At 47.3% G+C, this 26,769-nt stretch overlaps 14 non-coding genes and 2 pseudogenes across 14 annotated transcripts; all 16 read left to right on the top strand.

Annotated features, from left to right (window-relative positions):
- Window positions 1-2,539: 2,539 nt before the first annotated feature.
- LOC142269755 (U2 spliceosomal RNA) lies at window positions 2,540-2,744 on the top strand (annotated as a pseudogene).
- Window positions 2,745-4,131: 1,387 nt separating this feature from the next.
- Window positions 4,132-4,322, top strand: LOC142269700 (U2 spliceosomal RNA). The gene has a single exon (XR_012735125.1). It is a non-coding gene; the product is annotated as a U2 spliceosomal RNA (small nuclear RNA).
- A 1,387-nt stretch (window positions 4,323-5,709) lies between these two features.
- LOC142269699 (U2 spliceosomal RNA) lies at window positions 5,710-5,900 on the top strand. Its single transcript, XR_012735124.1, has one exon. It is a non-coding gene; the product is annotated as a U2 spliceosomal RNA (small nuclear RNA).
- Window positions 5,901-7,287: 1,387 nt separating this feature from the next.
- LOC142269698 (U2 spliceosomal RNA) lies at window positions 7,288-7,478 on the top strand. Its single transcript, XR_012735123.1, has one exon. It is a non-coding gene; the product is annotated as a U2 spliceosomal RNA (small nuclear RNA).
- A 1,387-nt stretch (window positions 7,479-8,865) lies between these two features.
- LOC142269697 (U2 spliceosomal RNA) lies at window positions 8,866-9,056 on the top strand. Its single transcript, XR_012735122.1, has one exon. It is a non-coding gene; the product is annotated as a U2 spliceosomal RNA (small nuclear RNA).
- A 1,387-nt stretch (window positions 9,057-10,443) lies between these two features.
- On the top strand, window positions 10,444-10,634 carry LOC142269696 (U2 spliceosomal RNA). The gene has a single exon (XR_012735121.1). It is a non-coding gene; the product is annotated as a U2 spliceosomal RNA (small nuclear RNA).
- A 1,387-nt stretch (window positions 10,635-12,021) lies between these two features.
- Window positions 12,022-12,212, top strand: LOC142269695 (U2 spliceosomal RNA). Its single transcript, XR_012735120.1, has one exon. It is a non-coding gene; the product is annotated as a U2 spliceosomal RNA (small nuclear RNA).
- A 1,387-nt stretch (window positions 12,213-13,599) lies between these two features.
- On the top strand, window positions 13,600-13,741 carry LOC142269780 (U2 spliceosomal RNA; annotated as a pseudogene).
- Window positions 13,742-14,442: 701 nt separating this feature from the next.
- Window positions 14,443-14,635, top strand: LOC142269759 (U2 spliceosomal RNA). Its single transcript, XR_012735178.1, has one exon. It is a non-coding gene; the product is annotated as a U2 spliceosomal RNA (small nuclear RNA).
- A 1,387-nt stretch (window positions 14,636-16,022) lies between these two features.
- Window positions 16,023-16,213, top strand: LOC142269693 (U2 spliceosomal RNA). Its single transcript, XR_012735119.1, has one exon. It is a non-coding gene; the product is annotated as a U2 spliceosomal RNA (small nuclear RNA).
- Window positions 16,214-17,600: 1,387 nt separating this feature from the next.
- LOC142269692 (U2 spliceosomal RNA) lies at window positions 17,601-17,791 on the top strand. The gene has a single exon (XR_012735118.1). It is a non-coding gene; the product is annotated as a U2 spliceosomal RNA (small nuclear RNA).
- Window positions 17,792-19,178: 1,387 nt separating this feature from the next.
- LOC142269691 (U2 spliceosomal RNA) lies at window positions 19,179-19,369 on the top strand. The gene has a single exon (XR_012735117.1). It is a non-coding gene; the product is annotated as a U2 spliceosomal RNA (small nuclear RNA).
- A 1,387-nt stretch (window positions 19,370-20,756) lies between these two features.
- On the top strand, window positions 20,757-20,947 carry LOC142269690 (U2 spliceosomal RNA). Its single transcript, XR_012735116.1, has one exon. It is a non-coding gene; the product is annotated as a U2 spliceosomal RNA (small nuclear RNA).
- A 1,387-nt stretch (window positions 20,948-22,334) lies between these two features.
- LOC142269688 (U2 spliceosomal RNA) lies at window positions 22,335-22,525 on the top strand. The gene has a single exon (XR_012735114.1). It is a non-coding gene; the product is annotated as a U2 spliceosomal RNA (small nuclear RNA).
- A 1,387-nt stretch (window positions 22,526-23,912) lies between these two features.
- LOC142269687 (U2 spliceosomal RNA) lies at window positions 23,913-24,103 on the top strand. Its single transcript, XR_012735113.1, has one exon. It is a non-coding gene; the product is annotated as a U2 spliceosomal RNA (small nuclear RNA).
- Window positions 24,104-25,490: 1,387 nt separating this feature from the next.
- LOC142269686 (U2 spliceosomal RNA) lies at window positions 25,491-25,681 on the top strand. Its single transcript, XR_012735112.1, has one exon. It is a non-coding gene; the product is annotated as a U2 spliceosomal RNA (small nuclear RNA).
- Window positions 25,682-26,769: the final 1,088 nt, after the last annotated feature.

Here is a 26,769-nt window from a genome sequence, read left to right as displayed (position 1 = left end):
AAACTCCACGCCGGTCACACGCCCATGAATGAACTACGAGACGAGAGTGGAAACATGCGACGCGGGAAAGAGAACGTGATGAAGGTCGTCAGCGACTTCTACAGCGAACTCTACGCCCGCAAGACTACTGACCCCGAGGCCGCCGATAAGTTCCTGTCAGGTATCACTAACCATCTTGACCCTGCAGACGCGGCGGCCATGGATGTTCCTCTGACGGTGGACGAGCTGCTCTCGGCCGCCAAATCCTTTAGTTCTGGCAGGACACCGGGCAGTGACGGCCTCCCAGCAGAGCTCTATGTAGCGCTGGGAGACCTAATCTGTCCGGACCTGTTAGGGCTGTATGAGGAGATGGTGCTGGAGGGCAGAATGCCTCCATCTCTGAGGGAAGGAATGGTCACGATCCTGTACAAGCGTAAAGGAGAGAGGTGCGACCTGAAGAATTGGCGTCCCATCACCCTTCTGAACGTCGACTACAAGATCCTGGCCAAGACGATGGCAACGAGATTGAAGACTGTTATCGGACGGATCATCCACCCGGATCAGACCTGCGGCATCCCCGGACGTCGCATCGCAGACAGCCTGGCTCTCATGCGGGACACGGTCGAGTACATCAAAGCCCGCCGGGTGCACGCAGCCCTGATCTCGTTGGATCAGGAAAAGGCCTTCGACCGTGTTTCCCATGAGTTCCTGGGCAAAGCTCTGCACAGGTTAGGTTTGGGTAACATGTTTTGCTTGTATGTCCAACTAATGTATTTTGATATTCACAGCTCGGTGTTGGTGAACGGCTGGAAGACTGACCCCTTCCCGGTCCTCTCAGGGGTCAGACAAGGCTGTCCTCTGTCACCTCTTCTTTTTGTTTGTGTTATAGAACTCTTTGCAGAGGCTATCCGGCGGAATGGAGAGATCAGAGGGATCACCGCACCAGGACCAGAACGCTTCGAGGTCAAGTGCTCGCTCTACATGGACGACGTGACTGTCTTCTGCGTGGACCGGCGCTCAGTCGACACCCTCGTCCAGACCTGTGAGACCTTCGGACGGGCTTCGGGAGCCAAAGTCAACTGCGGGAAGTCGGAAGCCATGCTCTTCGGGGACTGGCAGCCGGCCTCTTCCGCCCCCTTCCCTTTCAGCATCCAGCCGGATTTCATCAAGGTTCTTGGAGTCTGGTTCGGGAAGGAAGGAGCAGCCCTCAAGTCCTGGGAGGAACGCTTGACCAAGATCACCCAACGGATCGGTCTGTGGAGCCTCAGACGCCTCACCTGTGAGGGCAAAGCACTGGTCCTGCGTAACGAGGTACTGCCCGTGCTGCAGTACACGGCCCAGGCCTGGCCCCCCCTTGCCACCGTGTGCAGGGCCATTACCAGGACGGTGTTTCGTTTTGTCTGGGGATCCAAGATGGACAGAGTAAAGCGGAGCATCATGTACAAGGATCCTCGCAAGGGTGGGAAGGGCGTACCCGATATCCCCACCCTCCTGCGATCCTCCTTCGTATGTGACTGCGTTCGCCGAACTCTGCGAGTCAAGAGAGGTTCCGCGGGTGGGTCCATGTCTCGCTTCTTCCTGCTCCCCCTTTGGAGACGGTTAGGCTGGGACAAGTGGGACAGCTCCTTCCCCTACAACTGGACGGCGCCATGGTTCTACGGAGACGTGGTTCGGTTTGTGAGGGAACACCAACTGGAGGGACTCAAGCCTGATTTGTGGAAGCCAAAGACTATCCACAAACTCATCAGAGCCAAGGACGAAATGGAGAACATTCCAGGACTTCATCACGACACACTGGAGACTGTTTGGACAAACGTGTCATCGGCTGGATTGACCAACGGGCACAAGGACTTGTCATGGATGGCGATACAGGGCGGACTGCCCGTCCGGTCATTCATGCACGCCCGGAACCTGTGCAAAACCCGGTACTGCCCAAGGTGCCCCTTCGTGGAGGAAACATCGCTGCACGCCTTTTGGGACTGCCGTTTCGCACAGCGCCTGTTGGTTGCCCTGGAGGATGACCTGAGGAACTCCGTCCCCAGAGAGAGCCTATCGTACCATTCCGTACTTTATGGACTCTTCCCTGGGACTCACACCGTTGGAGCCATCCAGGAGGCTTGGCGCCTTATGAACTGCTTTAAGGACGCTATTTGGGTCGCCAGGAACCGGCTCATCTTGAAGAGGGAGAGGATGTCTATCCAGGATTGCCGCAGGCTGATCCACAGCCTGCTCAGAGACTATTCCATCATGGACAGTCCGGACGACAGCGCCGAGGAGGAGGTTTAGACCTCTTCCATGCCCCCTCCCTCCTTTTCCCGTTATGTGCGTCTTTCAATAAAGCTTCGGGCCTGTGATTTCCCCACCCTATCCCCCTTTTCCCCTACCCCCATCCCCCAATCGCCGGTTCGTCGTTATTTATTGTCTAACTTTTTCTTTCAGCTTGAGTGTTATGGATAAGCATAGGAGTGTGATGTATAGTTTAGTGCGTCGTACTCTATGGCTATGTAAGAAGGATTGTATAGTTCTGTGTGTACGGGGCTGCGGCACTGTACACGGTTTGTTACCTTTTTGTGAGTAGTGCATGATAATAAAGATGCTGTTAAATCAAAAAATCTGTTCTTATCAGTTTAATATCTGATACGTCCCCTATCTGGGGACCATATATTAAATGGATTTTTAGAACAGGGAGATGGAAAAAGAGCTTGCTCTGTCCACTCCACGCATTGACCTGGTATTGCAGTACCTCCAGGAACGGTGCACCCCTTCTTAACCCAGTTTCCAAAAGCAGAACTCAATTCACCTGATTCATATTAGCCCGATTTAATGAATTGGAAGAAAGCATACGTCTTCATATGCACCTCAATTTGGCCCATTCACTTTTCACACTTCCTCCTTTTGTTTTTTATCTTTCACACTTTTGACTTTCTTTATTCATCCAAATAGCAAACTCATCACCACTCAACCTGACCAACTCGGCTATGTCCCCGTGCTGCAGTTCTCTGTCTTATCTAGATCATTTGCAATTGAATGGAATAGATCCCTTTTGGACAAAGTGGATTCACCTGCTGCTGCAGTGACCACAGGTGTGATAAGATCTAGAATTGGCATCTGGTGCGATCTCTCCGCTTCCACTCCAAAGAAAGTTACCTGTTTATTCCTATCATGCATTGGTTTTTGGGGTTTTCTTTGAGTAATGATGATCTCTTTAGTAGTCTGTTGGCGCCCTCTCCTGGAGGAATAGTTTGCTTGCTCTTGGACATTCTAAAAGAGAGGTCATGATAGACATTGAGCTTCTGAGCTCAATTGGGGACAGTCATGGGTGATGAATGTTTGCAACCTACTGCGAAGCCTCATACCGCAATATAAGGAACGTCAAATACTAAGAAAGGGCGGCCTATGAAAGAATTACTACTTTCAATAAGTACACTTAAACGGCTAATTGGGAATAGAAAAACTGTAAAAAGCCCTCTGAGAAAGCCCCCCTCTAACCTTTGATAGTAAGCTTTTCTGTAGTCTGCCTGTTGATGTATTTTCCGTTTGAACTGTGCACAACATGAAGAGACGGAACACTGGCGGCTTGTCACAATGCCCCCCGATGACATCACAATAGCGCTGCTGCCTAGAAAACAAGCTGCGCAGAAGAAGTTGTTCTTTGGGTGGGAGGGTGGGCTAGTGGAAGGAGGGGGCAATCTCTTTTTTTCCCGGGTGGTAGGGGGATGACAGGAGAAGGGAAGCGGGTGGTGAGAAAGGTACAGAGGGCAGGGTTTGGGGGCTGGGAAGGAAAGGGAAAAGATTAGGGTTTGGGGATGATGAAAGGGCTTTCTACGGGTAAGGATGGCAAAGGGTGGCAGTGACGGAAAGTCAGGCAACCTGTCCTGTCCGTCTTTTTGTATCGTGAATTGGAAAGACTGCAAGGGGGAGGGGAGTTGCTTGCGCCCTAAAGGAGGAGTTATTCAGATTCATTGCAGTGGGCGGCGGCTGCAAAACGCACCATTCTTCTTGTTTTTGCTCTGCAAAGCAGCCTTTTCAAGGGTTGGCTTGGGTGACAAAATGTCTTGTGTAGGCGTGGGTTTGTCTCCCTCTCGCTCTCTCTCCCTAAGATGTGTCCGGCATAGGCCAGGGTGCCACTCGAGGCCCAAACCAATTCTGGTTATCGCTTCTCGGCCTTTTGGCTAAGATCAAGTGTAGTATCTGTTCTTATCAGTTTAATATCTGATACGTCCCCTATCTGGGGACCATATATTAAATGGATTTTTAGAACAGGGAGATGGAAAAAGAGCTTGCTCTGTCCACTCCACGCATTGACCTGGTATTGCAGTACCTCCAGGAACGGTGCACCCCTTCTTAACCCAGTTTCCAAAAGCAGAACTCAATTCACCTGATTCATATTAGCCCGATTTAATGAATTGGAAGAAAGCATACGTCTTCATATGCACCTCAATTTGGCCCATTCACTTTTCACACTTCCTCCTTTTGTTTTTTATCTTTCACACTTTTGACTTTCTTTATTCATCCAAATAGCAAACTCATCACCACTCAACCTGACCAACTCGGCTATGTCCCCGTGCTGCAGTTCTCTGTCTTATCTAGATCATTTGCAATTGAATGGAATAGATCCCTTTTGGACAAAGTGGATTCACCTGCTGCTGCAGTGACCACAGGTGTGATAAGATCTAGAATTGGCATCTGGTGCGATCTCTCCGCTTCCACTCCAAAGAAAGTTACCTGTTTATTCCTATCATGCATTGGTTTTTGGGGTTTTCTTTGAGTAATGATGATCTCTTTAGTAGTCTGTTGGCGCCCTCTCCTGGAGGAATAGTTTGCTTGCTCTTGGACATTCTAAAAGAGAGGTCATGATAGACATTGAGCTTCTGAGCTCAATTGGGGACAGTCATGGGTGATGAATGTTTGCAACCTACTGCGAAGCCTCATACCGCAATATAAGGAACGTCAAATACTAAGAAAGGGCGGCCTATGAAAGAATTACTACTTTCAATAAGTACACTTAAACGGCTAATTGGGAATAGAAAAACTGTAAAAAGCCCTCTGAGAAAGCCCCCCTCTAACCTTTGATAGTAAGCTTTTCTGTAGTCTGCCTGTTGATGTATTTTCCGTTTGAACTGTGCACAACATGAAGAGACGGAACACTGGCGGCTTGTCACAATGCCCCCCGATGACATCACAATAGCGCTGCTGCCTAGAAAACAAGCTGCGCAGAAGAAGTTGTTCTTTGGGTGGGAGGGTGGGCTAGTGGAAGGAGGGGGCAATCTCTTTTTTTCCCGGGTGGTAGGGGGATGACAGGAGAAGGGAAGCGGGTGGTGAGAAAGGTACAGAGGGCAGGGTTTGGGGGCTGGGAAGGAAAGGGAAAAGATTAGGGTTTGGGGATGATGAAAGGGCTTTCTACGGGTAAGGATGGCAAAGGGTGGCAGTGACGGAAAGTCAGGCAACCTGTCCTGTCCGTCTTTTTGTATCGTGAATTGGAAAGACTGCAAGGGGGAGGGGAGTTGCTTGCGCCCTAAAGGAGGAGTTATTCAGATTCATTGCAGTGGGCGGCGGCTGCAAAACGCACCATTCTTCTTGTTTTTGCTCTGCAAAGCAGCCTTTTCAAGGGTTGGCTTGGGTGACAAAATGTCTTGTGTAGGCGTGGGTTTGTCTCCCTCTCGCTCTCTCTCCCTAAGATGTGTCCGGCATAGGCCAGGGTGCCACTTGAGGCCCAAACCAATTCTGGTTATCGCTTCTCGGCCTTTTGGCTAAGATCAAGTGTAGTATCTGTTCTTATCAGTTTAATATCTGATACGTCCCCTATCTGGGGACCATATATTAAATGGATTTTTAGAACAGGGAGATGGAAAAAGAGCTTGCTCTGTCCACTCCACGCATTGACCTGGTATTGCAGTACCTCCAGGAACGGTGCACCCCTTCTTAACCCAGTTTCCAAAAGCAGAACTCAATTCACCTGATTCATATTAGCCCGATTTAATGAATTGGAAGAAAGCATACGTCTTCATATGCACCTCAATTTGGCCCATTCACTTTTCACACTTCCTCCTTTTGTTTTTTATCTTTCACACTTTTGACTTTCTTTATTCATCCAAATAGCAAACTCATCACCACTCAACCTGACCAACTCGGCTATGTCCCCGTGCTGCAGTTCTCTGTCTTATCTAGATCATTTGCAATTGAATGGAATAGATCCCTTTTGGACAAAGTGGATTCACCTGCTGCTGCAGTGACCACAGGTGTGATAAGATCTAGAATTGGCATCTGGTGCGATCTCTCCGCTTCCACTCCAAAGAAAGTTACCTGTTTATTCCTATCATGCATTGGTTTTTGGGGTTTTCTTTGAGTAATGATGATCTCTTTAGTAGTCTGTTGGCGCCCTCTCCTGGAGGAATAGTTTGCTTGCTCTTGGACATTCTAAAAGAGAGGTCATGATAGACATTGAGCTTCTGAGCTCAATTGGGGACAGTCATGGGTGATGAATGTTTGCAACCTACTGCGAAGCCTCATACCGCAATATAAGGAACGTCAAATACTAAGAAAGGGCGGCCTATGAAAGAATTACTACTTTCAATAAGTACACTTAAACGGCTAATTGGGAATAGAAAAACTGTAAAAAGCCCTCTGAGAAAGCCCCCCTCTAACCTTTGATAGTAAGCTTTTCTGTAGTCTGCCTGTTGATGTATTTTCCGTTTGAACTGTGCACAACATGAAGAGACGGAACACTGGCGGCTTGTCACAATGCCCCCCGATGACATCACAATAGCGCTGCTGCCTAGAAAACAAGCTGCGCAGAAGAAGTTGTTCTTTGGGTGGGAGGGTGGGCTAGTGGAAGGAGGGGGCAATCTCTTTTTTTCCCGGGTGGTAGGGGGATGACAGGAGAAGGGAAGCGGGTGGTGAGAAAGGTACAGAGGGCAGGGTTTGGGGGCTGGGAAGGAAAGGGAAAAGATTAGGGTTTGGGGATGATGAAAGGGCTTTCTACGGGTAAGGATGGCAAAGGGTGGCAGTGACGGAAAGTCAGGCAACCTGTCCTGTCCGTCTTTTTGTATCGTGAATTGGAAAGACTGCAAGGGGGAGGGGAGTTGCTTGCGCCCTAAAGGAGGAGTTATTCAGATTCATTGCAGTGGGCGGCGGCTGCAAAACGCACCATTCTTCTTGTTTTTGCTCTGCAAAGCAGCCTTTTCAAGGGTTGGCTTGGGTGACAAAATGTCTTGTGTAGGCGTGGGTTTGTCTCCCTCTCGCTCTCTCTCCCTAAGATGTGTCCGGCATAGGCCAGGGTGCCACTCGAGGCCCAAACCAATTCTGGTTATCGCTTCTCGGCCTTTTGGCTAAGATCAAGTGTAGTATCTGTTCTTATCAGTTTAATATCTGATACGTCCCCTATCTGGGGACCATATATTAAATGGATTTTTAGAACAGGGAGATGGAAAAAGAGCTTGCTCTGTCCACTCCACGCATTGACCTGGTATTGCAGTACCTCCAGGAACGGTGCACCCCTTCTTAACCCAGTTTCCAAAAGCAGAACTCAATTCACCTGATTCATATTAGCCCGATTTAATGAATTGGAAGAAAGCATACGTCTTCATATGCACCTCAATTTGGCCCATTCACTTTTCACACTTCCTCCTTTTGTTTTTTATCTTTCACACTTTTGACTTTCTTTATTCATCCAAATAGCAAACTCATCACCACTCAACCTGACCAACTCGGCTATGTCCCCGTGCTGCAGTTCTCTGTCTTATCTAGATCATTTGCAATTGAATGGAATAGATCCCTTTTGGACAAAGTGGATTCACCTGCTGCTGCAGTGACCACAGGTGTGATAAGATCTAGAATTGGCATCTGGTGCGATCTCTCCGCTTCCACTCCAAAGAAAGTTACCTGTTTATTCCTATCATGCATTGGTTTTTGGGGTTTTCTTTGAGTAATGATGATCTCTTTAGTAGTCTGTTGGCGCCCTCTCCTGGAGGAATAGTTTGCTTGCTCTTGGACATTCTAAAAGAGAGGTCATGATAGACATTGAGCTTCTGAGCTCAATTGGGGACAGTCATGGGTGATGAATGTTTGCAACCTACTGCGAAGCCTCATACCGCAATATAAGGAACGTCAAATACTAAGAAAGGGCGGCCTATGAAAGAATTACTACTTTCAATAAGTACACTTAAACGGCTAATTGGGAATAGAAAAACTGTAAAAAGCCCTCTGAGAAAGCCCCCCTCTAACCTTTGATAGTAAGCTTTTCTGTAGTCTGCCTGTTGATGTATTTTCCGTTTGAACTGTGCACAACATGAAGAGACGGAACACTGGCGGCTTGTCACAATGCCCCCCGATGACATCACAATAGCGCTGCTGCCTAGAAAACAAGCTGCGCAGAAGAAGTTGTTCTTTGGGTGGGAGGGTGGGCTAGTGGAAGGAGGGGGCAATCTCTTTTTTTCCCGGGTGGTAGGGGGATGACAGGAGAAGGGAAGCGGGTGGTGAGAAAGGTACAGAGGGCAGGGTTTGGGGGCTGGGAAGGAAAGGGAAAAGATTAGGGTTTGGGGATGATGAAAGGGCTTTCTACGGGTAAGGATGGCAAAGGGTGGCAGTGACGGAAAGTCAGGCAACCTGTCCTGTCCGTCTTTTTGTATCGTGAATTGGAAAGACTGCAAGGGGGAGGGGAGTTGCTTGCGCCCTAAAGGAGGAGTTATTCAGATTCATTGCAGTGGGCGGCGGCTGCAAAACGCACCATTCTTCTTGTTTTTGCTCTGCAAAGCAGCCTTTTCAAGGGTTGGCTTGGGTGACAAAATGTCTTGTGTAGGCGTGGGTTTGTCTCCCTCTCGCTCTCTCTCCCTAAGATGTGTCCGGCATAGGCCAGGGTGCCACTCGAGGCCCAAACCAATTCTGGTTATCGCTTCTCGGCCTTTTGGCTAAGATCAAGTGTAGTATCTGTTCTTATCAGTTTAATATCTGATACGTCCCCTATCTGGGGACCATATATTAAATGGATTTTTAGAACAGGGAGATGGAAAAAGAGCTTGCTCTGTCCACTCCACGCATTGACCTGGTATTGCAGTACCTCCAGGAACGGTGCACCCCTTCTTAACCCAGTTTCCAAAAGCAGAACTCAATTCACCTGATTCATATTAGCCCGATTTAATGAATTGGAAGAAAGCATACGTCTTCATATGCACCTCAATTTGGCCCATTCACTTTTCACACTTCCTCCTTTTGTTTTTTATCTTTCACACTTTTGACTTTCTTTATTCATCCAAATAGCAAACTCATCACCACTCAACCTGACCAACTCGGCTATGTCCCCGTGCTGCAGTTCTCTGTCTTATCTAGATCATTTGCAATTGAATGGAATAGATCCCTTTTGGACAAAGTGGATTCACCTGCTGCTGCAGTGACCACAGGTGTGATAAGATCTAGAATTGGCATCTGGTGCGATCTCTCCGCTTCCACTCCAAAGAAAGTTACCTGTTTATTCCTATCATGCATTGGTTTTTGGGGTTTTCTTTGAGTAATGATGATCTCTTTAGTAGTCTGTTGGCGCCCTCTCCTGGAGGAATAGTTTGCTTGCTCTTGGACATTCTAAAAGAGAGGTCATGATAGACATTGAGCTTCTGAGCTCAATTGGGGACAGTCATGGGTGATGAATGTTTGCAACCTACTGCGAAGCCTCATACCGCAATATAAGGAACGTCAAATACTAAGAAAGGGCGGCCTATGAAAGAATTACTACTTTCAATAAGTACACTTAAACGGCTAATTGGGAATAGAAAAACTGTAAAAAGCCCTCTGAGAAAGCCCCCCTCTAACCTTTGATAGTAAGCTTTTCTGTAGTCTGCCTGTTGATGTATTTTCCGTTTGAACTGTGCACAACATGAAGAGACGGAACACTGGCGGCTTGTCACAATGCCCCCCGATGACATCACAATAGCGCTGCTGCCTAGAAAACAAGCTGCGCAGAAGAAGTTGTTCTTTGGGTGGGAGGGTGGGCTAGTGGAAGGAGGGGGCAATCTCTTTTTTTCCCGGGTGGTAGGGGGATGACAGGAGAAGGGAAGCGGGTGGTGAGAAAGGTACAGAGGGCAGGGTTTGGGGGCTGGGAAGGAAAGGGAAAAGATTAGGGTTTGGGGATGATGAAAGGGCTTTCTACGGGTAAGGATGGCAAAGGGTGGCAGTGACGGAAAGTCAGGCAACCTGTCCTGTCCGTCTTTTTGTATCGTGAATTGGAAAGACTGCAAGGGGGAGGGGAGTTGCTTGCGCCCTAAAGGAGGAGTTATTCAGATTCATTGCAGTGGGCGGCGGCTGCAAAACGCACCATTCTTCTTGTTTTTGCTCTGCAAAGCAGCCTTTTCAAGGGTTGGCTTGGGTGACAAAATGTCTTGTGTAGGCGTGGGTTTGTCTCCCTCTCGCTCTCTCTCCCTAAGATGTGTCCGGCATAGGCCAGGGTGCCACTCGAGGCCCAAACCAATTCTGGTTATCGCTTCTCGGCCTTTTGGCTAAGATCAAGTGTAGTATCTGTTCTTATCAGTTTAATATCTGATACGTCCCCTATCTGGGGACCATATATTAAATGGATTTTTAGAACAGGGAGATGGAAAAAGAGCTTGCTCTGTCCACTCCACGCATTGACCTGGTATTGCAGTACCTCCAGGAACGGTGCACCCCTTCTTAACCCAGTTTCCAAAAGCAGAACTCAATTCACCTGATTCATATTAGCCCGATTTAATGAATTGGAAGAAAGCATACGTCTTCATATGCACCTCAATTTGGCCCATTCACTTTTCACACTTCCTCCTTTTGTTTTTTATCTTTCACACTTTTGACTTTCTTTATTCATCCAAATAGCAAACTCATCACCACTCAACCTGACCAACTCGGCTATGTCCCCGTGCTGCAGTTCTCTGTCTTATCTAGATCATTTGCAATTGAATGGAATAGATCCCTTTTGGACAAAGTGGATTCACCTGCTGCTGCAGTGACCACAGGTGTGATAAGATCTAGAATTGGCATCTGGTGCGATCTCTCCGCTTCCACTCCAAAGAAAGTTACCTGTTTATTCCTATCATGCATTGGTTTTTGGGGTTTTCTTTGAGTAATGATGATCTCTTTAGTAGTCTGTTGGCGCCCTCTCCTGGAGGAATAGTTTGCTTGCTCTTGGACATTCTAAAAGAGAGGTCATGATAGACATTGAGCTTCTGAGCTCAATTGGGGACAGTCATGGGTGATGAATGTTTGCAACCTACTGCGAAGCCTCATACCGCAATATAAGGAACGTCAAATACTAAGAAAGGGCGGCCTATGAAAGAATTACTACTTTCAATAAGTACACTTAAACGGCTAATTGGGAATAGAAAAACTGTAAAAAGCCCTCTGAGAAAGCCCCCCTCTAACCTTTGATAGTAAGCTTTTCTGTAGTCTGCCTGTTGATGTATTTTCCGTTTGAACTGTGCACAACATGAAGAGACGGAACACTGGCGGCTTGTCACAATGCCCCCCGATGACATCACAATAGCGCTGCTGCCTAGAAAACAAGCTGCGCAGAAGAAGTTGTTCTTTGGGTGGGAGGGTGGGCTAGTGGAAGGAGGGGGCAATCTCTTTTTTTCCCGGGTGGTAGGGGGATGACAGGAGAAGGGAAGCGGGTGGTGAGAAAGGTACAGAGGGCAGGGTTTGGGGGCTGGGAAGGAAAGGGAAAAGATTAGGGTTTGGGGATGATGAAAGGGCTTTCTACGGGTAAGGATGGCAAAGGGTGGCAGTGACGGAAAGTCAGGCAACCTGTCCTGTCCGTCTTTTTGTATCGTGAATTGGAAAGACTGCAAGGGGGAGGGGAGTTGCTTGCGCCCTAAAGGAGGAGTTATTCAGATTCATTGCAGTGGGCGGCGGCTGCAAAACGCACCATTCTTCTTGTTTTTGCTCTGCAAAGCAGCCTTTTCAAGGGTTGGCTTGGGTGACAAAATGTCTTGTGTAGGCGTGGGTTTGTCTCCCTCTCGCTCTCTCTCCCTAAGATGTGTCCGGCATAGGCCAGGGTGCCACTCGAGGCCCAAACCAATTCTGGTTATCGCTTCTCGGCCTTTTGGCTAAGATCAAGTGTAGTATCTGTTCTTATCAGTTTAATATCTGATACGTCCCCTATCTGGGGACCATATATTAAATGGATTTTTAGAACAGGGAGATGGAAAAAGAGCTTGCTCTGTCCACTCCACGCATTGACCTGGTATTGCAGTACCTCCAGGAACGGTGCACCCCTTCTTAACCCAGTTTCCAAAAGCAGAACTCAATTCACCTGATTCATATTAGCCCGATTTAATGAATTGGAAGAAAGCATACGTCTTCATATGCACCTCAATTTGGCCCATTCACTTTTCACACTTCCTCCTTTTGTTTTTTATCTTTCACACTTTTGACTTTCTTTATTCATCCAAATAGCAAACTCATCACCACTCAACCTGACCAACTCGGCTATGTCCCCGTGCTGCAGTTCTCTGTCTTATCTAGATCATTTGCAATTGAATGGAATAGATCCCTTTTGGACAAAGTGGATTCACCTGCTGCTGCAGTGACCACAGGTGTGATAAGATCTAGAATTGGCATCTGGTGCGATCTCTCCGCTTCCACTCCAAAGAAAGTTACCTGTTTATTCCTATCATGCATTGGTTTTTGGGGTTTTCTTTGAGTAATGATGATCTCTTTAGTAGTCTGTTGGCGCCCTCTCCTGGAGGAATAGTTTGCTTGCTCTTGGACATTCTAAAAGAGAGGTCATGATAGACATTGAGCTTCTGAGCTCAATTGGGGACAGTCATGGGTGATGAATGTTTGCAACCTACTGCGAAGCCTCATACCGCAATATAAGGAACGTCAAATACTAAGAAAGGGCGGCCTATGAAAGAATTACTACTTTCAATAAGTACACTTAAACGGCTAATTGGGAATAGAAAAACTGTAAAAAGCCCTCTGAGAAAGCCCCCCTCTAACCTTTGATAGTAAGCTTTTCTGTAGTCTGCCTGTTGATGTATTTTCCGTTTGAACTGTGCACAACATGAAGAGACGGAACACTGGCGGCTTGTCACAATGCCCCCCGATGACATCACAATAGCGCTGCTGCCTAGAAAACAAGCTGCGCAGAAGAAGTTGTTCTTTGGGTGGGAGGGTGGGCTAGTGGAAGGAGGGGGCAATCTCTTTTTTTCCCGGGTGGTAGGGGGATGACAGGAGAAGGGAAGCGGGTGGTGAGAAAGGTACAGAGGGCAGGGTTTGGGGGCTGGGAAGGAAAGGGAAAAGATTAGGGTTTGGGGATGATGAAAGGGCTTTCTACGGGTAAGGATGGCAAAGGGTGGCAGTGACGGAAAGTCAGGCAACCTGTCCTGTCCGTCTTTTTGTATCGTGAATTGGAAAGACTGCAAGGGGGAGGGGAGTTGCTTGCGCCCTAAAGGAGGAGTTATTCAGATTCATTGCAGTGGGCGGCGGCTGCAAAACGCACCATTCTTCTTGTTTTTGCTCTGCAAAGCAGCCTTTTCAAGGGTTGGCTTGGGTGACAAAATGTCTTGTGTAGGCGTGGGTTTGTCTCCCTCTCGCTCTCTCTCCCTAAGATGTGTCCGGCATAGGCCAGGGTGCCACTCGAGGCCCAAACCAATTCTGGTTATCGCTTCTCGGCCTTTTGGCTAAGATCAAGTGTAGTATCGTTCGAAAAGGTGGTTTAAGGCTCCGGCCACCTTAGTACAATGATGCAATGCACACTGGAAGGTTGCGCTTGTTAGTACTTTGGGAGGATAGTATATCCATCTAGAGGAAACCATGGCCCTACCAGGATCGAGGCTATTAGACTGAGTAAGTGTGGGGGCTATGGTGCAATGTGCCCCAGGATTGACGACCCTGGAGTGAGTCTGAGCTTGCTGGCTTTGGACCCCGGCAAGCCTTGGGCTCTGTAGCACACCGTACCTTGCCCTTTCATACTTTCTGAGCATATTGCTCTATCCCGGCCTTCTGGCTAGGAAGGGAAATTTTTATAATCATGGTCGGAGGTCCGTTCAGCTTTGGGCTGAGAAACCAACACCCAGTTGGAGGTCCGGGTCAGCTTCGGCTGAGAAACCAACACCCGGTTGGAGGTCCGGGTCAGCTTCGGCTGAGAAACCAACACCCGGTTGGAGGTCCGGGTCAGCTTCGGCTGAGAAACCAACACCCGGTTGGAGGTCCGGTTAGCCTTGGGCTGAGAAACCAACACCGGTTGACGGTCCGGGCAGTTTCGGCTGCGAAACCAACAACTAGTAGCTCTCTACTCCACTTGGGTAAGATGCCTGGGTGGACGCTGGGAGCAACGACAAGGCTCAACCAGGCTTCGGCTTGGGGGAGCACCGAAGATCCCTGACCCTTGCTGTGGCCTTCTGGCTCGGAGGGACGGGGTTGATTTTTGGGGACCCTCTCCTCACGGAGGGGTCCACACGAATCCTAGCCTTTGCACTGTTTTTGGTGTGACTTCGGTCATGCATTTTTTGCGGTGCTTTGGAAAGCTTCATTAAATCAAAAATCTGTTCTTATCAGTTTAATATCTGATACGTCCCCTATCTGGGGACCATATATTAAATGGATTTTTAGAACAGGGAGATGGAAAAAGAGCTTGCTCTGTCCACTCCACGCATTGACCTGGTATTGCAGTACCTCCAGGAACGGTGCACCCCTTCTTAACCCAGTTTCCAAAAGCAGAACTCAATTCACCTGATTCATATTAGCCCGATTTAATGAATTGGAAGAAAGCATACGTCTTCATATGCACCTCAATTTGGCCCATTCACTTTTCACACTTCCTCCTTTTGTTTTTTATCTTTCACACTTTTGACTTTCTTTATTCATCCAAATAGCAAACTCATCACCACTCAACCTGACCAACTCGGCTATGTCCCCGTGCTGCAGTTCTCTGTCTTATCTAGATCATTTGCAATTGAATGGAATAGATCCCTTTTGGACAAAGTGGATTCACCTGCTGCTGCAGTGACCACAGGTGTGATAAGATCTAGAATTGGCATCTGGTGCGATCTCTCCGCTTCCACTCCAAAGAAAGTTACCTGTTTATTCCTATCATGTATTGGTTTTTGGGGTTTTCTTTGAGTAATGATGATCTCTTTAGTAGTCTGTTGGCGCCCTCTCCTGGAGGAATAGTTTGCTTGCTCTTGGACATTCTAAAAGAGAGGTCATGATAGACATTGAGCTTCTGAGCTCAATTGGGGACAGTCATGGGTGATGAATGTTTGCAACCTACTGCGAAGCCTCATACCGCAATATAAGGAACGTCAAATACTAAGAAAGGGCGGCCTATGAAAGAATTACTACTTTCAATAAGTACACTTAAACGGCTAATTGGGAATAGAAAAACTGTAAAAAGCCCTCTGAGAAAGCCCCCCTCTAACCTTTGATAGTAAGCTTTTCTGTAGTCTGCCTGTTGATGTATTTTCCGTTTGAACTGTGCACAACATGAAGAGACGGAACACTGGCGGCTTGTCACAATGCCCCCCGATGACATCACAATAGCGCTGCTGCCTAGAAAACAAGCTGCGCAGAAGAAGTTGTTCTTTGGGTGGGAGGGTGGGCTAGTGGAAGGAGGGGGCAATCTCTTTTTTTCCCGGGTGGTAGGGGGATGACAGGAGAAGGGAAGCGGGTGGTGAGAAAGGTACAGAGGGCAGGGTTTGGGGGCTGGGAAGGAAAGGGAAAAGATTAGGGTTTGGGGATGATGAAAGGGCTTTCTACGGGTAAGGATGGCAAAGGGTGGCAGTGACGGAAAGTCAGGCAACCTGTCCTGTCCGTCTTTTTGTATCGTGAATTGGAAAGACTGCAAGGGGGAGGGGAGTTGCTTGCGCCCTAAAGGAGGAGTTATTCAGATTCATTGCAGTGGGCGGCGGCTGCAAAACGCACCATTCTTCTTGTTTTTGCTCTGCAAAGCAGCCTTTTCAAGGGTTGGCTTGGGTGACAAAATGTCTTGTGTAGGCGTGGGTTTGTCTCCCTCTCGCTCTCTCTCCCTAAGATGTGTCCGGCATAGGCCAGGGTGCCACTCGAGGCCCAAACCAATTCTGGTTATCGCTTCTCGGCCTTTTGGCTAAGATCAAGTGTAGTATCTGTTCTTATCAGTTTAATATCTGATACGTCCCCTATCTGGGGACCATATATTAAATGGATTTTTAGAACAGGGAGATGGAAAAAGAGCTTGCTCTGTCCACTCCACGCATTGACCTGGTATTGCAGTACCTCCAGGAACGGTGCACCCCTTCTTAACCCAGTTTCCAAAAGCAGAACTCAATTCACCTGATTCATATTAGCCCGATTTAATGAATTGGAAGAAAGCATACGTCTTCATATGCACCTCAATTTGGCCCATTCACTTTTCACACTTCCTCCTTTTGTTTTTTATCTTTCACACTTTTGACTTTCTTTATTCATCCAAATAGCAAACTCATCACCACTCAACCTGACCAACTCGGCTATGTCCCCGTGCTGCAGTTCTCTGTCTTATCTAGATCATTTGCAATTGAATGGAATAGATCCCTTTTGGACAAAGTGGATTCACCTGCTGCTGCAGTGACCACAGGTGTGATAAGATCTAGAATTGGCATCTGGTGCGATCTCTCCGCTTCCACTCCAAAGAAAGTTACCTGTTTATTCCTATCATGCATTGGTTTTTGGGGTTTTCTTTGAGTAATGATGATCTCTTTAGTAGTCTGTTGGCGCCCTCTCCTGGAGGAATAGTTTGCTTGCTCTTGGACATTCTAAAAGAGAGGTCATGATAGACATTGAGCTTCTGAGCTCAATTGGGGACAGTCATGGGTGATGAATGTTTGCAACCTACTGCGAAGCCTCATACCGCAATATAAGGAACGTCAAATACTAAGAAAGGGCGGCCTATGAAAGAATTACTACTTTCAATAAGTACACTTAAACGGCTAATTGGGAATAGAAAAACTGTAAAAAGCCCTCTGAGAAAGCCCCCCTCTAACCTTTGATAGTAAGCTTTTCTGTAGTCTGCCTGTTGATGTATTTTCCGTTTGAACTGTGCACAACATGAAGAGACGGAACACTGGCGGCTTGTCACAATGCCCCCCGATGACATCACAATAGCGCTGCTGCCTAGAAAACAAGCTGCGCAGAAGAAGTTGTTCTTTGGGTGGGAGGGTGGGCTAGTGGAAGGAGGGGGCAATCTCTTTTTTTCCCGGGTGGTAGGGGGATGACAGGAGAAGGGAAGCGGGTGGTGAGAAAGGTACAGAGGGCAGGGTTTGGGGGCTGGGAAGGAAAGGGAAAAGATTAGGGTTTGGGGATGATGAAAGGGCTTTCTACGGGTAAGGATGGCAAAGGGTGGCAGTGACGGAAAGTCAGGCAACCTGTCCTGTCCGTCTTTTTGTATCGTGAATTGGAAAGACTGCAAGGGGGAGGGGAGTTGCTTGCGCCCTAAAGGAGGAGTTATTCAGATTCATTGCAGTGGGCGGCGGCTGCAAAACGCACCATTCTTCTTGTTTTTGCTCTGCAAAGCAGCCTTTTCAAGGGTTGGCTTGGGTGACAAAATGTCTTGTGTAGGCGTGGGTTTGTCTCCCTCTCGCTCTCTCTCCCTAAGATGTGTCCGGCATAGGCCAGGGTGCCACTCGAGGCCCAAACCAATTCTGGTTATCGCTTCTCGGCCTTTTGGCTAAGATCAAGTGTAGTATCTGTTCTTATCAGTTTAATATCTGATACGTCCCCTATCTGGGGACCATATATTAAATGGATTTTTAGAACAGGGAGATGGAAAAAGAGCTTGCTCTGTCCACTCCACGCATTGACCTGGTATTGCAGTACCTCCAGGAACGGTGCACCCCTTCTTAACCCAGTTTCCAAAAGCAGAACTCAATTCACCTGATTCATATTAGCCCGATTTAATGAATTGGAAGAAAGCATACGTCTTCATATGCACCTCAATTTGGCCCATTCACTTTTCACACTTCCTCCTTTTGTTTTTTATCTTTCACACTTTTGACTTTCTTTATTCATCCAAATAGCAAACTCATCACCACTCAACCTGACCAACTCGGCTATGTCCCCGTGCTGCAGTTCTCTGTCTTATCTAGATCATTTGCAATTGAATGGAATAGATCCCTTTTGGACAAAGTGGATTCACCTGCTGCTGCAGTGACCACAGGTGTGATAAGATCTAGAATTGGCATCTGGTGCGATCTCTCCGCTTCCACTCCAAAGAAAGTTACCTGTTTATTCCTATCATGCATTGGTTTTTGGGGTTTTCTTTGAGTAATGATGATCTCTTTAGTAGTCTGTTGGCGCCCTCTCCTGGAGGAATAGTTTGCTTGCTCTTGGACATTCTAAAAGAGAGGTCATGATAGACATTGAGCTTCTGAGCTCAATTGGGGACAGTCATGGGTGATGAATGTTTGCAACCTACTGCGAAGCCTCATACCGCAATATAAGGAACGTCAAATACTAAGAAAGGGCGGCCTATGAAAGAATTACTACTTTCAATAAGTACACTTAAACGGCTAATTGGGAATAGAAAAACTGTAAAAAGCCCTCTGAGAAAGCCCCCCTCTAACCTTTGATAGTAAGCTTTTCTGTAGTCTGCCTGTTGATGTATTTTCCGTTTGAACTGTGCACAACATGAAGAGACGGAACACTGGCGGCTTGTCACAATGCCCCCCGATGACATCACAATAGCGCTGCTGCCTAGAAAACAAGCTGCGCAGAAGAAGTTGTTCTTTGGGTGGGAGGGTGGGCTAGTGGAAGGAGGGGGCAATCTCTTTTTTTCCCGGGTGGTAGGGGGATGACAGGAGAAGGGAAGCGGGTGGTGAGAAAGGTACAGAGGGCAGGGTTTGGGGGCTGGGAAGGAAAGGGAAAAGATTAGGGTTTGGGGATGATGAAAGGGCTTTCTACGGGTAAGGATGGCAAAGGGTGGCAGTGACGGAAAGTCAGGCAACCTGTCCTGTCCGTCTTTTTGTATCGTGAATTGGAAAGACTGCAAGGGGGAGGGGAGTTGCTTGCGCCCTAAAGGAGGAGTTATTCAGATTCATTGCAGTGGGCGGCGGCTGCAAAACGCACCATTCTTCTTGTTTTTGCTCTGCAAAGCAGCCTTTTCAAGGGTTGGCTTGGGTGACAAAATGTCTTGTGTAGGCGTGGGTTTGTCTCCCTCTCGCTCTCTCTCCCTAAGATGTGTCCGGCATAGGCCAGGGTGCCACTCGAGGCCCAAACCAATTCTGGTTATCGCTTCTCGGCCTTTTGGCTAAGATCAAGTGTAGTATCTGTTCTTATCAGTTTAATATCTGATACGTCCCCTATCTGGGGACCATATATTAAATGGATTTTTAGAACAGGGAGATGGAAAAAGAGCTTGCTCTGTCCACTCCACGCATTGACCTGGTATTGCAGTACCTCCAGGAACGGTGCACCCCTTCTTAACCCAGTTTCCAAAAGCAGAACTCAATTCACCTGATTCATATTAGCCCGATTTAATGAATTGGAAGAAAGCATACATCTTCATATGCACCTCAATTTGGCCCATTCACTTTTCACACTTCCTCCTTTTGTTTTTTATCTTTCACACTTTTGACTTTCTTTATTCATCCAAATAGCAAACTCATCACCACTCAACCTGACCAACTCGGCTATGTCCCCGTGCTGCAGTTCTCTGTCTTATCTAGATCATTTGCAATTGAATGGAATAGATCCCTTTTGGACAAAGTGGATTCACCTGCTGCTGCAGTGACCACAGGTGTGATAAGATCTAGAATTGGCATCTGGTGCGATCTCTCCGCTTCCACTCCAAAGAAAGTTACCTGTTTATTCCTATCATGCATTGGTTTTTGGGGTTTTCTTTGAGTAATGATGATCTCTTTAGTAGTCTGTTGGCGCCCTCTCCTGGAGGAATAGTTTGCTTGCTCTTGGACATTCTAAAAGAGAGGTCATGATAGACATTGAGCTTCTGAGCTCAATTGGGGACAGTCATGGGTGATGAATGTTTGCAACCTACTGCGAAGCCTCATACCGCAATATAAGGAACGTCAAATACTAAGAAAGGGCGGCCTATGAAAGAATTACTACTTTCAATAAGTACACTTAAACGGCTAATTGGGAATAGAAAAACTGTAAAAAGCCCTCTGAGAAAGCCCCCCTCTAACCTTTGATAGTAAGCTTTTCTGTAGTCTGCCTGTTGATGTATTTTCCGTTTGAACTGTGCACAACATGAAGAGACGGAACACTGGCGGCTTGTCACAATGCCCCCCGATGACATCACAATAGCGCTGCTGCCTAGAAAACAAGCTGCGCAGAAGAAGTTGTTCTTTGGGTGGGAGGGTGGGCTAGTGGAAGGAGGGGGCAATCTCTTTTTTTCCCGGGTGGTAGGGGGATGACAGGAGAAGGGAAGCGGGTGGTGAGAAAGGTACAGAGGGCAGGGTTTGGGGGCTGGGAAGGAAAGGGAAAAGATTAGGGTTTGGGGATGATGAAAGGGCTTTCTACGGGTAAGGATGGCAAAGGGTGGCAGTGACGGAAAGTCAGGCAACCTGTCCTGTCCGTCTTTTTGTATCGTGAATTGGAAAGACTGCAAGGGGGAGGGGAGTTGCTTGCGCCCTAAAGGAGGAGTTATTCAGATTAATTGCAGTGGGCGGCGGCTGCAAAACGCACCATTCTTCTTGTTTTTGCTCTGCAAAGCAGCCTTTTCAAGGGTTGGCTTGGGTGACAAAATGTCTTGTGTAGGCGTGGGTTTGTCTCCCTCTCGCTCTCTCTCCCTAAGATGTGTCCGGCATAGGCCAGGGTGCCACTCGAGGCCCAAACCAATTCTGGTTATCGCTTCTCGGCCTTTTGGCTAAGATCAAGTGTAGTATCTGTTCTTATCAGTTTAATATCTGATACGTCCCCTATCTGGGGACCATATATTAAATGGATTTTTAGAACAGGGAGATGGAAAAAGAGCTTGCTCTGTCCACTCCACGCATTGACCTGGTATTGCAGTACCTCCAGGAACGGTGCACCCCTTCTTAACCCAGTTTCCAAAAGCAGAACTCAATTCACCTGATTCATATTAGCCCGATTTAATGAATTGGAAGAAAGCATACGTCTTCATATGCACCTCAATTTGGCCCATTCACTTTTCACACTTCCTCCTTTTGTTTTTTATCTTTCACACTTTTGACTTTCTTTATTCATCCAAATAGCAAACTCATCACCACTCAACCTGACCAACTCGGCTATGTCCCCGTGCTGCAGTTCTCTGTCTTATCTAGATCATTTGCAATTGAATGGAATAGATCCCTTTTGGACAAAGTGGATTCACCTGCTGCTGCAGTGACCACAGGTGTGATAAGATCTAGAATTGGCATCTGGTGCGATCTCTCCGCTTCCACTCCAAAGAAAGTTACCTGTTTATTCCTATCATGCATTGGTTTTTGGGGTTTTCTTTGAGTAATGATGATCTCTTTAGTAGTCTGTTGGCGCCCTCTCCTGGAGGAATAGTTTGCTTGCTCTTGGACATTCTAAAAGAGAGGTCATGATAGACATTGAGCTTCTGAGCTCAATTGGGGACAGTCATGGGTGATGAATGTTTGCAACCTACTGCGAAGCCTCATACCGCAATATAAGGAACGTCAAATACTAAGAAAGGGCGGCCTATGAAAGAATTACTACTTTCAATAAGTACACTTAAACGGCTAATTGGGAATAGAAAAACTGTAAAAAGCCCTCTGAGAAAGCCCCCCTCTAACCTTTGATAGTAAGCTTTTCTGTAGTCTGCCTGTTGATGTATTTTCCGTTTGAACTGTGCACAACATGAAGAGACGGAACACTGGCGGCTTGTCACAATGCCCCCCGATGACATCACAATAGCGCTGCTGCCTAGAAAACAAGCTGCGCAGAAGAAGTTGTTCTTTGGGTGGGAGGGTGGGCTAGTGGAAGGAGGAGGCAATCTCTTTTTTTCCCGGGTGGTAGGGGGATGACAGGAGAAGGGAAGCGGGTGGTGAGAAAGGTACAGAGGGCAGGGTTTGGGGGCTGGGAAGGAAAGGGAAAAGATTAGGGTTTGGGGATGATGAAAGGGCTTTCTACGGGTAAGGATGGCAAAGGGTGGCAGTGACGGAAAGTCAGGCAACCTGTCCTGTCCGTCTTTTTGTATCGTGAATTGGAAAGACTGCAAGGGGGAGGGGAGTTGCTTGCGCCCTAAAGGAGGAGTTATTCAGATTCATTGCAGTGGGCGGCGGCTGCAAAACGCACCATTCTTCTTGTTTTTGCTCTGCAAAGCAGCCTTTTCAAGGGTTGGCTTGGGTGACAAAATGTCTTGTGTAGGCGTGGGTTTGTCTCCCTCTCGCTCTCTCTCCCTAAGATGTGTCCGGCATAGGCCAGGGTGCCACTCGAGGCCCAAACCAATTCTGGTTATCGCTTCTCGGCCTTTTGGCTAAGATCAAGTGTAGTATCTGTTCTTATCAGTTTAATATCTGATACGTCCCCTATCTGGGGACCATATATTAAATGGATTTTTAGAACAGGGAGATGGAAAAAGAGCTTGCTCTGTCCACTCCACGCATTGACCTGGTATTGCAGTACCTCCAGGAACGGTGCACCCCTTCTTAACCCAGTTTCCAAAAGCAGAACTCAATTCACCTGATTCATATTAGCCCGATTTAATGAATTGGAAGAAAGCATACGTCTTCATATGCACCTCAATTTGGCCCATTCACTTTTCACACTTCCTCCTTTTGTTTTTTATCTTTCACACTTTTGACTTTCTTTATTCATCCAAATAGCAAACTCATCACCACTCAACCTGACCAACTCGGCTATGTCCCCGTGCTGCAGTTCTCTGTCTTATCTAGATCATTTGCAATTGAATGGAATAGATCCCTTTTGGACAAAGTGGATTCACCTGCTGCTGCAGTGACCACAGGTGTGATAAGATCTAGAATTGGCATCTGGTGCGATCTCTCCGCTTCCACTCCAAAGAAAGTTACCTGTTTATTCCTATCATGCATTGGTTTTTGGGGTTTTCTTTGAGTAATGATGATCTCTTTAGTAGTCTGTTGGCGCCCTCTCCTGGAGGAATAGTTTGCTTGCTCTTGGACATTCTAAAAGAGAGGTCATGATAGACATTGAGCTTCTGAGCTCAATTGGGGACAGTCATGGGTGATGAATGTTTGCAACCTACTGCGAAGCCTCATACCGCAATATAAGGAACGTCAAATACTAAGAAAGGGCGGCCTATGAAAGAATTACTACTTTCAATAAGTACACTTAAACGGCTAATTGGGAATAGAAAAACTGTAAAAAGCCCTCTGAGAAAGCCCCCCTCTAACCTTTGATAGTAAGCTTTTCTGTAGTCTGCCTGTTGATGTATTTTCCGTTTGAACTGTGCACAACATGAAGAGACGGAACACTGGCGGCTTGTCACAATGCCCCCCGATGACATCACAATAGCGCTGCTGCCTAGAAAACAAGCTGCGCAGAAGAAGTTGTTCTTTGGGTGGGAGGGTGGGCTAGTGGAAGGAGGGGGCAATCTCTTTTTTTCCCGGGTGGTAGGGGGATGACAGGAGAAGGGAAGCGGGTGGTGAGAAAGGTACAGAGGGCAGGGTTTGGGGGCTGGGAAGGAAAGGGAAAAGATTAGGGTTTGGGGATGATGAAAGGGCTTTCTACGGGTAAGGATGGCAAAGGGTGGCAGTGACGGAAAGTCAGGCAACCTGTCCTGTCCGTCTTTTTGTATCGTGAATTGGAAAGACTGCAAGGGGGAGGGGAGTTGCTTGCGCCCTAAAGGAGGAGTTATTCAGATTCATTGCAGTGGGCGGCGGCTGCAAAACGCACCATTCTTCTTGTTTTTGCTCTGCAAAGCAGCCTTTTCAAGGGTTGGCTTGGGTGACAAAATGTCTTGTGTAGGCGTGGGTTTGTCTCCCTCTCGCTCTCTCTCCCTAAGATGTGTCCGGCATAGGCCAGGGTGCCACTCGAGGCCCAAACCAATTCTGGTTATCGCTTCTCGGCCTTTTGGCTAAGATCAAGTGTAGTATCTGTTCTTATCAGTTTAATATCTGATACGTCCCCTATCTGGGGACCATATATTAAATGGATTTTTAGAACAGGGAGATGGAAAAAGAGCTTGCTCTGTCCACTCCACGCATTGACCTGGTATTGCAGTACCTCCAGGAACGGTGCACCCCTTCTTAACCCAGTTTCCAAAAGCAGAACTCAATTCACCTGATTCATATTAGCCCGATTTAATGAATTGGAAGAAAGCATACGTCTTCATATGCACCTCAATTTGGCCCATTCACTTTTCACACTTCCTCCTTTTGTTTTTTATCTTTCACACTTTTGACTTTCTTTATTCATCCAAATAGCAAACTCATCACCACTCAACCTGACCAACTCGGCTATGTCCCCGTGCTGCAGTTCTCTGTCTTATCTAGATCATTTGCAATTGAATGGAATAGATCCCTTTTGGACAAAGTGGATTCACCTGCTGCTGCAGTGACCACAGGTGTGATAAGATCTAGAATTGGCATCTGGTGCGATCTCTCCGCTTCCACTCCAAAGAAAGTTACCTGTTTATTCCTATCATGCATTGGTTTTTGGGGTTTTCTTTGAGTAATGATGATCTCTTTAGTAGTCTGTTGGCGCCCTCTCCTGGAGGAATAGTTTGCTTGCTCTTGGACATTCTAAAAGAGAGGTCATGATAGACATTGAGCTTCTGAGCTCAATTGGGGACAGTCATGGGTGATGAATGTTTGCAACCTACTGCGAAGCCTCATACCGCAATATAAGGAACGTCAAATACTAAGAAAGGGCGGCCTATGAAAGAATTACTACTTTCAATAAGTACACTTAAACGGCTAATTGGGAATAGAAAAACTGTAAAAAGCCCTCTGAGAAAGCCCCCCTCTAACCTTTGATAGTAAGCTTTTCTGTAGTCTGCCTGTTGATGTATTTTCCGTTTGAACTGTGCACAACATGAAGAGACGGAACACTGGCGGCTTGTCACAATGCCCCCCGATGACATCACAATAGCGCTGCTGCCTAGAAAACAAGCTGCGCAGAAGAAGTTGTTCTTTGGGTGGGAGGGTGGGCTAGTGGAAGGAGGGGGCAATCTCTTTTTTTCCCGGGTGGTAGGGGGATGACAGGAGAAGGGAAGCGGGTGGTGAGAAAGGTACAGAGGGCAGGGTTTGGGGGCTGGGAAGGAAAGGGAAAAGATTAGGGTTTGGGGATGATGAAAGGGCTTTCTACGGGTAAGGATGGCAAAGGGTGGCAGTGACGGAAAGTCAGGCAACCTGTCCTGTCCGTCTTTTTGTATCGTGAATTGGAAAGACTGCAAGGGGGAGGGGAGTTGCTTGCGCCCTAAAGGAGGAGTTATTCAGATTCATTGCAGTGGGCGGCGGCTGCAAAACGCACCATTCTTCTTGTTTTTGCTCTGCAAAGCAGCCTTTTCAAGGGTTGGCTTGGGTGACAAAATGTCTTGTGTAGGCGTGGGTTTGTCTCCCTCTCGCTCTCTCTCCCTAAGATGTGTCCGGCATAGGCCAGGGTGCCACTCGAGGCCCAAACCAATTCTGGTTATCGCTTCTCGGCCTTTTGGCTAAGATCAAGTGTAGTATCTGTTCTTATCAGTTTAATATCTGATACGTCCCCTATCTGGGGACCATATATTAAATGGATTTTTAGAACAGGGAGATGGAAAAAGAGCTTGCTCTGTCCACTCCACGCATTGACCTGGTATTGCAGTACCTCCAGGAACGGTGCACCCCTTCTTAACCCAGTTTCCAAAAGCAGAACTCAATTCACCTGATTCATATTAGCCCGATTTAATGAATTGGAAGAAAGCATACGTCTTCATATGCACCTCAATTTGGCCCATTCACTTTTCACACTTCCTCCTTTTGTTTTTTATCTTTCACACTTTTGACTTTCTTTATTCATCCAAATAGCAAACTCATCACCACTCAACCTGACCAACTCGGCTATGTCCCCGTGCTGCAGTTCTCTGTCTTATCTAGATCATTTGCAATTGAATGGAATAGATCCCTTTTGGACAAAGTGGATTCACCTGCTGCTGCAGTGACCACAGGTGTGATAAGATCTAGAATTGGCATCTGGTGCGATCTCTCCGCTTCCACTCCAAAGAAAGTTACCTGTTTATTCCTATCATGCATTGGTTTTTGGGGTTTTCTTTGAGTAATGATGATCTCTTTAGTAGTCTGTTGGCGCCCTCTCCTGGAGGAATAGTTTGCTTGCTCTTGGACATTCTAAAAGAGAGGTCATGATAGACATTGAGCTTCTGAGCTCAATTGGGGACAGTCATGGGTGATGAATGTTTGCAACCTACTGCGAAGCCTCATACCGCAATATAAGGAACGTCAAATACTAAGAAAGGGCGGCCTATGAAAGAATTACTACTTTCAATAAGTACACTTAAACGGCTAATTGGGAATAGAAAAACTGTAAAAAGCCCTCTGAGAAAGCCCCCCTCTAACCTTTGATAGTAAGCTTTTCTGTAGTCTGCCTGTTGATGTATTTTCCGTTTGAACTGTGCACAACATGAAGAGACGGAACACTGGCGGCTTGTCACAATGCCCCCCGATGACATCACAATAGCGCTGCTGCCTAGAAAACAAGCTGCGCAGAAGAAGTTGTTCTTTGGGTGGGAGGGTGGGCTAGTGGAAGGAGGGGGCAATCTCTTTTTTTCCCGGGTGGTAGGGGGATGACAGGAGAAGGGAAGCGGGTGGTGAGAAAGGTACAGAGGGCAGGGTTTGGGGGCTGGGAAGGAAAGGGAAAAGATTAGGGTTTGGGGATGATGAAAGGGCTTTCTACGGGTAAGGATGGCAAAGGGTGGCAGTG

This window comes from Anomaloglossus baeobatrachus, unplaced genomic scaffold (assembly GCF_048569485.1).
Source record: "Anomaloglossus baeobatrachus isolate aAnoBae1 unplaced genomic scaffold, aAnoBae1.hap1 Scaffold_322, whole genome shotgun sequence".
NCBI lineage: Eukaryota > Metazoa > Chordata > Amphibia > Anura > Aromobatidae > Anomaloglossus > Anomaloglossus baeobatrachus.
This window is presented reverse-complemented; position numbering and strand designations above follow the sequence as displayed.